This window comes from Asparagus officinalis, chromosome 3 (genome assembly GCF_001876935.1).
Source record: "Asparagus officinalis chromosome 3, Aspof.V1, whole genome shotgun sequence".
Taxonomy (NCBI): Eukaryota; Viridiplantae; Streptophyta; class Magnoliopsida; order Asparagales; family Asparagaceae; genus Asparagus; species Asparagus officinalis.
The window spans coordinates 56,079,679-56,090,021 of record NC_033796.1 but is presented as its reverse complement, the minus strand read 5'-3'; positions in this window follow the sequence as shown (position 1 = coordinate 56,090,021).

The window sequence follows — 10,343 nt, the reverse complement described above, 5'->3', positions numbered from 1 at the left end:
GGGGGGGGGGGGGAGCCACAAGTGTAGCAGTGGGGAGGAGATCTTGTTGTTAGACGTTTGAAGCTGAAGTCCAGCGAGCTTTCGTAGAGGAGGCCCTCCCACACCTGCGAGGAGAGGCGGATCTGGAGGAGGAGGATAAGTACTCCTCGTACTTCTGCTGGTCGAACTCATATTCTACCTCTTCTTCAACCGGGATGAGGATCCGAGGTTGCGACACATCAGCCTTTGCAGAAAGGCTGTTGGCTTCCACTGTGGTCGCCAGCGTGTTTGGGTGTAAAGTTAATTTCATTGATGAGTTTATTACAACTTCAAATGTTTACAATAAACTCAAGAAAATAGCCTTTTTATAAGACTTTTAATTAAAAATTACATTTTTCTCTCAAACTACACACAATAGATGTTTATCGCCTATTACTTGTGCGGGATCGTTACTGGTGCCGGGGTTTATCTGTGGATCGCCTACGAATCAGATTCGGTGAGCAGAAGATTGATAAATAATGCTCTTACATCATGAAGGAAGTAATCATAGCAGCGATAATCTCGACCAAGCGAGATTATGGCTCTTCTCGAGATTAAGACCAAGCTTAAATCCAGAGGAATAGGAGGAAAACAAGTCTCAGATCTCTCGAACTCTCTTTTTTATTGAGGAACTCCGCTAAGATCTGCTAACTCTCTAAAATTCGTGCTCCACTCTCCAATTTGACAGCACTTCGTCCTCCTTTTTCCAGCCCGTAGAATGGAGGCCTTAGGCTTGTTTTTATAGCCTACCCACGTGTAAAGATGATATCAAGTCAGTTGAGAACCCCTGGAATAGATAAATCCTACAAAAATTACTTAATTAACCATCAAAAACACGCTTGGGGCTCAGAACTGCGTGACGGACACTGCTGACCCGCATAGGCGCAGGTCACCAAGGGGGTCACCCATTGGTGACTCGCGTGCGCGCGAGTCACCAAGTGGCGACCTGCGCCTCCACGCGGATATTGAGGTTCTTTCCTTCTCTCTTTGCATTTTGGTGTTTTCCATCTTTCCCCGGCTTGTATTTTCCACCGTTCTGTATATTTGGTTATCCCGTTGGCTTGTGCGCTTCGCTGAGGGACTGACCGACAAACACGTCGGTCACTTGGGGCTGGCCGGTGTGCGCGAGTATCCCGTTGGCTTGTGCGCTTCGCTGAGGGACTGACCGACAAACACGTCGGTCACTTGGGGCTGACCGACGTGCGCGAGCTAACTGGCGAGCGCATCCGGTCACTTGAAGTTTCCTGATAAGCACGTCTGGTCACTTGTGGCTGACTGACATGTACGAGTTGACCGACGTGCGCGAGCTGACCGATGTGTGCGAGCTAATTGGATAATCCTTCTTGACTCGGATGGTGACGTTCACTCTTCGTTTCGAGCTGCGTGCGGGAGCTCATATGCAATTTTAGATGCTTACAATTTCACGCATTGATCCATCTGAATTGATTGACTTCATTATGCTTATGGATCTTAATTGTCCTATTATTTAACAAGTTCATTGGAGAAAGCCATTTATATTCACCCACTGCTGATGAGCTTAGAGCACAAACTTTAGGGAAGCAGGCATTTCTCATCGTGTTACTAAGCTTAGGGATTTGATGTTAAGTTTACGGGTTTGTTGTTAAGCCTAGGGATTGCTTGTAAAGGTAGTGTCTTGTTAGTAAAGAAAACGATTGGCTGATACAAGGTTGTTAATGTCTATGTTTATTTTTGTTTAGAAAGATTATCGCTTGGTTGTTGCGATCAATGTTATGGACTTGTTGTCAAACTTAATGATTTATTGTTTAACTTAGCATTTTTATTGTTAAGTTTATGTGTTTATTGTTAATTATTTCACTTTATACAACTAGAACCCTACCAACTAACACTATAGAAGCTAGAACTAACATTGTAAATGCTAGAACTCACAATAGAACAACTAGAACTAACACGCGGGCAAGTAGAACTCACGTGACAATTAGACCCGACGTTTACGCCAGAACTAACACATTACATAAAGTAGAACTAACTCGATTGCAGCTAGAACTGACACTAGAGAAGCTAGAACTAACACGCGAGAAATTAGAACTCACGTGGCAATTAGCCCCAACGCTTACACCAGAACTGACACATTACATAAAGTAGAACTAATTCGAGTACAGCTAGAACCGACACTGGAGAAGCTAGAACTAACACGCGAGCAATTAGAACTAGCATAGCAATTAGACCCGATACTTACACTAGAACTAACACATTACATAAAGTAGAACTAACTCGAGTGCAGCTATAACTGACACTGGAGAAGTTAGAACTAACACGCGAGCAATTAGAACTAGCATAGTAATTAGACCCGACGCTTACACCAGAACTAACGCATTACATAAAATAGAACTAACTCAAGCGCAACTAGAACTGACACTAGAGAAGCTGGAACTAACACGCGAGCAATTAGAACTAGCATAGCAATTAGGCTCGATGCTTACACCAGAACTAACGTATTACATAAAGTAGAACTAACTCAAGTGCAGCTAGAACTGACACTGGAGAAGCTAGAACTAACACACGAGAAATTAGAACTCACATGGCAATTAGCCCTGACGCTTACACCAGAACTAACATATTACATAAAGTAGAACTAACTCGAGTGTAGCTAGAACTGACAGTGGAAAAGCTAGAACTAACACGCGAGCAATTAGAACTAGCATAGCAATTAGACCCGACGCTTACACTAGAACTAACACTTACACTAGAACTAACATATTACATAAAGTAGAACTAACTCGAGTGTAGCTATAACTAACACTGGAGAAGCTAGAACTAACACGCGAGCAATTAAGACTAGCATAGTAATTAGACCCGATGCTTACACCAGAACTAACATATTACATAAAGTAGAACTAACTCGAGTGCAGCTAGAACTAACACTGGAAAAGCTAGAACTAACACGCGAGCAATTAGAACTAGCATAGCAATTAGACCCAATGCTTACACCAGAACTAACATGTTACATAAAGTAGAACTAACTCAAGTACAGCTAGAACCGACATTGAAGAAGCTAGAACTAACACGCGAGCAATTAGAACTAGCATAGCAATTAAACCCGATGTTTACATCAAAACTAACGCATTAAATAAAGTAGAACTAACTCGAGTATAGCTAGAACTAACACTGGAGAAGTTAGAACTAACACGTGAGCAATTAAAACTAGCATAGCAATTAGACCCGACACTTACACTAGAACTAACGCATTACATAAAGTAGAACTAACTCGAGTGCAGCTAGAACTGACACTGGAGAAGCTAAAACTAACACGCGATCAATTAGAACTAGCATAGCAATTAGACCCTACGCTTACACTAGAACTAACATATTACATAAAGTAGAACTAACTCGCGTGTAGCTAGAATTAACACTGGAAAAGCTAGAACTAACACGCGAGCAATTAGAACTAGCATAACAATTAGACCCGACACTTACACCAGAACTAATGTATTACATAAAGTAGAACTAACTCGAGTGCAGCTAGAACTGATACTGGAGAAGCTAGAACTAACATGCGAGTAATTAATACTAGCATGGCAATATAACTAACAAAGATGTATACAATCATCACTATACTTGCAAGAGAATATTTAACATACCGTTTGCTTCAATTATAGTGCAAAATATAGTAGAACTAACTTCACACGGGATGTAGATAAAAAAATTCTGGATCCTCATTTGTTGCTACTCTCGCTTGAGTGGAAGTGGTCTGATAAACTCATACCACTGTCATTCTCCCTATGCTTTGAGGGTACAGGATTACCGCGCTTGGAGGATGAGAGCTAGATTTCGATGATCTACTGTGAGAGCCGGAGGGATTAGCTGGATGAGGAGCATTGGCAGTGGGGGGAGCCCTCGACAAATTGGATCCCCTAACCCCTTGGCTCTGGAGAAAAATTTACCATTGGTCTCTCTCCACAGTCATGTGCCTGCCATCCTAACTAACCTCCTGCAACTCTGGGTTGGTCCTATAGGGCTGCGCATGCTGGGGCCCTAAGTTAAGGCTAGTGGATTGCTGAGCCCTCTCAAAATTCTGTCTGCATTAGACCTGAGTGGCGGCGTAGCCTTCCTTTATGTAGTCATCCACTGAAGAGATGTAACGGAACCCAATCCTCTTCGGGATATTAGATAAATTCCTAACGTTGAGAAGCACTTTGCAGTCTTCAAAGTTAGTATTGGTTATGACTTCCCTAGAGCATATGATGCATTCTCCGATACCATCAAGGAGAAATTGTAGAAATTCAAAATTCCAGAGGTGGTATGAGATATTGAAGAGGCGAATCCATACCATAAAGGGTTAGGACAACATTGATAGCCTTAGATCCTCACTCTAACGGTGGAATCTATCCCTAAAGGTGCCCATATAGACCAGGCCGAGTTCTATGGCTTAGGCAAGAAGGTCGTCGGATGGAAACTACACCATGTAGTTGTGTCCTGCCACCTCCTTGATTTGATGAGGCCATGAACTAAGATTGAAGTGATAAACAAGCATCTCTCTGAGCCCCTACACAGATGGATGGCCTATATAAAAATTGAAGATGGCGAAAGAAGAGAGATGACGGATAGTGCTGGCGGTGTTGGTAAGGATGACAAGCATCCTTAGAGGGGAACGAGTAGTATTACCATGATGACAATCACGAGAGACATGCACTGACACATCTCCTCCTCCTTAGCCATCTATGATGGTTTACGATGGAAATAGAAGATGCTGGTAGAAGGAATTTGATTTTGGAGATGAGGGGTTTTTAGAGAGTCACCTTCACTGTCCTAAGAAGTAGAGGGGTGCTAGAGGAATGGTGGTGATGTGAAAGGGTACGAAATTTATCTTTTAAGTATATTAACAGACTGTCCTGACTTGGGAACACACGAATATATGATGTGAACTGTTAGGGTGATAGGATATGTCTTGGTAAGCAACGAATAGCTAGTGTGACTATTGGGGGTGAGGGGAAATTTCTACCTTTGAGAATATGCGAAATAGAGATAACAAGAAACGAGATAGAACTAGCAGAAATGAACGTAGTATACTACAACTAACGCTCAACTAGAACTAACAAGATATCACGAGCTAGAACTAACACAACATGCCACTGGATCATTCCCTTATTCTTTGTAGAACTAGAATGAAGTTAGAGCTAACAATACCTTTGATAATATGCATTTTCAATTAAATATACATACATTATTATATTTGTATAAACATGTCATTCATCACTATGCACTGATTCGTCTTTATGTCTTTGTTTATAACCAACAAGTAATAATTGTGCGACTTGCTCACATAGCTTCAGGGATATCGTTCAGAGGATTAACGCACACTGTCGAGCGGCCTTCAATTATTTCTTGCATATAGAGGTAGACGAACATACCACAGTCATAGGTGCAACATAGAACGCTAAATTAGTCATTTTTGCTATATCTAATACTAACACAATTTAACACAATTCACATATTGGAACTAACCGCCCACTTTGTTGCTCGCATTTGATGGGTTGATATTTAAATAAGTTGTGCACATTTGGCTTAACAAAATCAACTTGTTAGGCATCAAAAAAGTTTATGATTTTAGTAATAAGCTCCATCCATGCTTCGTGGCCAGCAGAACTGTAATGTTTCACGACATTTTCTTTTAAATCAAGTTCAACAAGATGTCAGTGATCGTCCCTGACCAAGGAGATCAACAGATGCTCTATACGGACTGTGGTATATTTTTTAATATATGCCAAAAATTGCTCGTAATATTTTGCATCGACACCATAGAGTGAGTGTTGCAAACCAAGTATGTATGGGTTGAAATTAAAAGGGAGAATTAGAACTAACATGGTACAAATTAGCACTCGTGTGGCATAAATTAGGACTAATGATATAAATTAGAACTAACATGAGCTTCGATAGAACTCACATAGCATAAATTAGGACTAACGTGGTACAAACTAGAACCTACAAGGCATAAACTAGAACTCACGAACTAATATGAGTTGCGATAGAACTAACATGACATATATTAGAAGTCACAATGTATAAATTAGAACTCACATGGCATATATTAGAACTAGAATGTTCCGTGATAGAACTAACATGATATAAATTAGACCAGACATGGTATAAATTAGAACTCACAAGGCAAAAATTAGAACTCACAAGGCAAAAATTAGAACTCACATAGCATAAACTAACATGAACTGTGGTAGAACTAACATAGCATAAATTAGGACTAACGTGACATAAATTTGAACTAATATGAGCTGTGATAGAACTAATATGACATAAATTAGGACTAACATGACATAAATTAGGACTAACATGGCATAAATTAGAACAAACGTGACATAAATTTGAATTAACATGGCATAAATTAGAAATAACATGGCATAAATTAGAACTAACATGCCATAAATTTGAACTAATATGAGCTGCGATAAAACTAACATGACATAAATTAGAATTAACGTGACATAAATTTAAACTAACATGACATAAATTAGAACTAACATGACAACAATTAGGACTAACATGGCATAAATTAGGACTAACATGGCATAAATTAGAACTAACGTGACATAAATTTGAACTAACATGTTCAATAGTAGGACTAACGTGGCGCTAACTAGAACTAACATGACTCATGATAGAACTAGCATGGAGCCAACAAAAACTAACATGCATCGCTAATCTAGAACTAGCATGTTCTTACAAGAAAGAACACTGAGACGATTCTAAATTTTTTGTCATATGCCTCTTGCTGAAGCGTGTCCAACACTGCTTCTTCCATCTGTAACATCAAGGAAACATTAGAATTCAATATAAACAAGATATTTTTAATTATTAAGCATATATAATCTAACCTTGTCATCAATCCGACCACCATGAAGCAAATATAATAACTCTTCTCTGTTAATACTGCTATTGGATGTTTTTATAACATCATATCTCCTGAAAATTAGAACTAACATGAAGTAGGACTAACATGTGACGAATTATTGCTTGCATAAATAGTCAATTAAACTTACCAGTGAATCTTTTGGGAGCAAAATTTGGTTAGACAATTATTTTGAGCTTTGTCGAGTCTAGCAGCTACTACATATGGTATCATAAAATTATGTACAAAAGCATCACTGCTATCTATTATGCGTATGTTAAACAATGCAGGATCTGGAATCTCTTTATTTAGCTCACCTAATAGAGCTACCTCCTCCTCTGTCATTGGCTTCAAACTCAACGCATCCCAAGTGGGAATTTGATTGTCGGGGTAAAAATGAGTAACTTTGTCAACTGTATGTAGTATATATATAGTAACATTTTGCTTTTTCTTTCCCTTTCCTTCTATGTATGGGGTCCTCTTCCATTTAGACCTCTTGCTTACCCTTCTTGGCGGTGGTCTACCCTTCGTTTGCACATTACTTGTTAGAACTTCTACAATTTTGTCCACCTGTTGTGTAATATTTACAAAACCTCTTTCCTATCTACATGTTCCTCCTCTATATCTAAATTCTCCTCAACCTTACTATCTACATTCTCCTCTTCTCTACTAACATGCTCCTCTACCTTATCTGCATTCTCCTCCTCCTTATCTTATTTGCCCTCCACCTTACTATCTACAATCACCCCTTCTCTATCTACATTCTCTTCTTCCTTATTTACAATCTCCTCTTCTCTATCTACATTCTCCTCCTCCTTATCTTCTTTGCCCTCAACCTTACTATCTACAATCATCCCTTCTCTATCTACATTCTCCTCTTCTTTATCTACATTTTCCTCCTCCTTATCTACAATCTCATTTTCATTATCAATATGCTCCTCTTCCCTATCTACAAGTTCCTCTTCAACAATCTTATGTACTGTTAGACCCCTAAGGTAGCTATGAAGGAACCCTAGAGGGGGGTGAATAGGATTTATGCTAATCTAATCCGATTTTATGCTAATTAAAACTAACTAACAAATTATTCTTGTAAGATAGATATGCAATGTGATATGAGTAAGAATAAGCAATATAACTAAGGTGATATATCCTAGCAAAGAGATATACTATATGGTATATGCAAGGATATATTTAAACTATCACAATGGTGAAATAAACTAGTGAACAATATAAACAAGATGCAATAGGCTATAAGATGAACAGTTATAAGTGCGCCAATGCAAACCAAACACGCTATATGTTCACGAGGTCCCCGCTCCCCACTCTCGAGGAGAATCCACTACATAACCCGGTTTGGAAGACGGAACTTCTCTACACACTCAGTTTTCTAACTAACCGAAAACTCTACACACTCGGTTATCAAGACAACCGACAACTCTCACAAATCCTCACAATGTACATACACAAGCTACAACCTCAAGTGTTGGTCCTCACGTATCGGCTCCCTCAAGTGCTCGGAATTATCACCTCTCACTAGGCCACCGACGCCACTCCTCTCGGTATCGACTACATCCTCACCACACACTCCTCTCGGTATACAAGTATATTACAAAGTGATCTATACAATTAAGGCTCACAACAAATGATTGTTCTCTAAATAAGGTGAGAACTCAATTAGGCTTAACTCAAAGTCACAAACGCCACAACCCAAATTATACTATGAATGTAAATACTATAAGCTCAAGTGGGTGTGTGTAACAATGAGATAAATAAAATTAATTAAACTCAATATAAACACTAGCTTAATATAATGATAATCAAACACTAAATTGTAAAGCTAGATTGAGTTTAGAAAACTTCTCTAATAAATGACAAGAGTGAGAGAGAGATGATTTGAAGCTTGAGTTTAGAAAACTTCTCTAATAAATGACAAGAGTGAGAGAGAGATGATTTGAAGCTCAAACACCAAAGATTATCTCCTCAAGCCCTTGTGAAATTATCTTCACAAACGAAACTCTTAAACAAGGCTTAAACACCTTTAAACAAACTTAAACAAGCTTTAAGCCCTTGTTAAACTTTCTTAAAACATTCTCTTAGTTGTGTGAAGAGCTGAAGGTAATAGGGTATTTATACCCACTCAAAACTTCAGCAAAATACCCAAGGAAAAGACCAAAAACCCATAAACAAAGAAATCAGAAAACTAGCCGTTACTGTGCAACGGTTCTCTGATAAGTCGACTTATGAGTCGACTCATGAGTCGACTTATGAGTCGACTAATGAGTCGCCTTATATAAGTCAACTTAGCAGAAGAAAAATCACAACTGTGCTGCACTTCGTGAGTCAACTTATGAGTCGACTCATGAGTTGACTAATGAGTCGACTAGACATGCACAGACCTGAAGTGTATAGAAAAACTCAACTTTAAACTGGGTTTAAAAATATCAAATAAATTCAGAAAAATGTAAGACTTTGAAAATATTCAATTGTTTCATATTTAAACTTGAAAAACCAAAACAATAAATATGAAAGATATAATTTCATATTTATATAAACTTGGAAACAAAAACATGTATGTATACATATACCTATATATACCAAAACTAAATTGTGTATATATAACTATGTATATATATATATATATAAACAAATCTTGTCGGATCACCTCCAAATTCCGTTGATGTGCTTCTATAAGTTTCCATAATGTGTAAGCACTATCAAAAGAATCAAGCTTGTTAGACATAGATGAATCGAACGCATTACGTAAAAATTCTAACAAAAGCTTATTCATGGTAAAAATATAATGATCATTTTTATTCCACTTGGATTTCTTCGAAGTAGGCACAATATAAGCATCATCTATAATTTTCCATAAATCGAAGTGTCTAGATCGAACAAAAAGTTTAAATCTAATACACCATTGGGCATAGGGGAAATTATCTAATCTAGGAGCAATATTGATGGCATAACCTAAACAAGGTGTACCGTGCATATCCATAATGTATATATGAGCAAGCAAGATACAAATAAAATCAAAACAAGATTAGCACAAAAAGATAACTTGGATCTTTAACTCAAGGTGATTAGACCTTAAATCAAAGAGCACCAAGCTCTAATACCAATTGTTAGACCCTAAGGTCGCTAGGAAAGAACCCTAGATTGGGGGTGAATAGGGTTTATGCTAATCTAATCCGATTTAAATGCCAATAAAAACTAACTAATAAATTATTCTTGTAAGATACATATACAATGTGATAAGAGCAAGAATAAGAAATATAGCTAAGGTGATATATCCTAGCAAAGAGATATACTATATGGTATATGCAAGGATATATTTAAACTATCACAAGGGTGAAACAAACTAGTGGACAATGTAAACAAAATACAATAGGCTATAAGATGAACAGTTATAAGTGCGCCAATGCAAACCAAACACGCTATATGTTCA